The sequence below is a fragment of the Seriola lalandi genome, unplaced genomic scaffold (assembly GCF_002814215.2).
Source record: "Seriola lalandi dorsalis isolate HSWRI2012SDOR001 ecotype SW California unplaced genomic scaffold, Sedor1 jcf7180002054984, whole genome shotgun sequence".
Classification (NCBI taxonomy): Eukaryota; Metazoa; Chordata; class Actinopteri; order Carangiformes; family Carangidae; genus Seriola; species Seriola lalandi.
This window is the reverse complement of record NW_019525533.1, coordinates 115,462-116,774: the sequence shown is the minus strand read 5'-3', so window position 1 is coordinate 116,774 and position 1,313 is coordinate 115,462. Positions and strand designations below refer to the sequence as shown.

At 39.5% G+C, this 1,313-nt stretch overlaps 1 protein-coding gene across 1 annotated transcript in view; it reads left to right on the top strand.

Moving 5' to 3' along the window:
- The window catches only part of LOC111647312 (uncharacterized), a 72,467-nt gene that overhangs the window by 48,374 nt on the left and 22,780 nt on the right, over window positions 1-1,313 (top strand). The gene's annotated exons all lie outside the window — the stretch shown is intronic.

Here is a 1,313-nt window from a genome sequence, read left to right as displayed (position 1 = left end):
AGTTACTGTGAGTGTGTGTTGAACAGACTTTCTCCAGCTGCTTCAAAGTGTCCTGACTTACTTTCTTGTTCCTGTTGACGCTGAGGAAATAGGCGCTCTCTGAACTGACGAACGGAGGACCCCAGGCTCTGGTGTCATCACCTGCACCTGTCCAGCAGAACACAAGCTAGAAACGCACTATGAAGGACGCAGGATAAAGTGAGGAGGGAAGAAAGGCACAAAGACTCACCTGGTCTCTCCACCTTGATCACCTCAGCTCCCAGATCTCCCAGGATCATGGTGGCGAAGGGACCAGCCAGAACCCTGCAGACATATAAAAACGTTCAGATCCAGACTTTATCTCTGATGCTGCAGCAGAGACGACTGAGGCTGAATATTACCTCGTCAAGTCTAACACTCTGACGCCCTCCAGTGGTCGAAGGTCTTCTCCTGTTTTAAAAGTAGACAGTGAATCACAGTGAGACATGAGTCAACTCTGATCTGTTTACAGTGAAATCACACAACAATCATGGTCTCATTAGAATATGTGGAGTTCATCCGTTGGGAAATTTCACATCAAACCTGTAGCTTTTCATTTCAGTTTTCTGTTTCATTGAAGCAAAAGCAAAAAAAAAAAGACTGAATTTAAAATGACTTCAGACTAAAATTAGCAGAAAATCCTAAAAAAAAAAGATAAACTGAGGAATGTTTTGCATTTTTAAATCATCAAAATAGCTGCCAGTTATTTTTCTGTCAATCAACTAATTAATGAATCAACTAATCAGAGCAGATCTGCAACTGTGGGATAATACAAACTGTGAAAAGGCTGCTCCATTCCCTTTTCACTAGACCCTGTTCCCCACATTATCACTGTTTTGTGTTATATCACTTATTTCAGTCAGGGAGAGGAAAACCAGTTTGTATCATGCCGTACTTACCTGAGCAGGTGCTTTGGGCCGGTGGATTTTTATTTTATTCTTAATTTCCCAGGTTCATTTTCCCTTATTTTTTTTTTTATAAATATCCCTTTTTAGCACATTCTCCAGCCTACTGACTTGCTTTTTCACATCATCCTTTTAACCCTGACCACAACAATAATACACAACAAACCTCACCTTCAGTGAGCAGTGAAAGGTACAAAGATGGCGACTAGATTCATTCTCATAAATAAGGTCATATCCATCAATAATAATCAATTATTGTTATTGCATTCCACCAAACTGTCTTTGAGGTGTTGATTCTCTTAGTAGCTGCTAATTAAAAGTTATTATTCACAGAGATTTAAGTGTCACTACTTAATATTTTTCACAATAAAAGCTGACATGCATTAACAT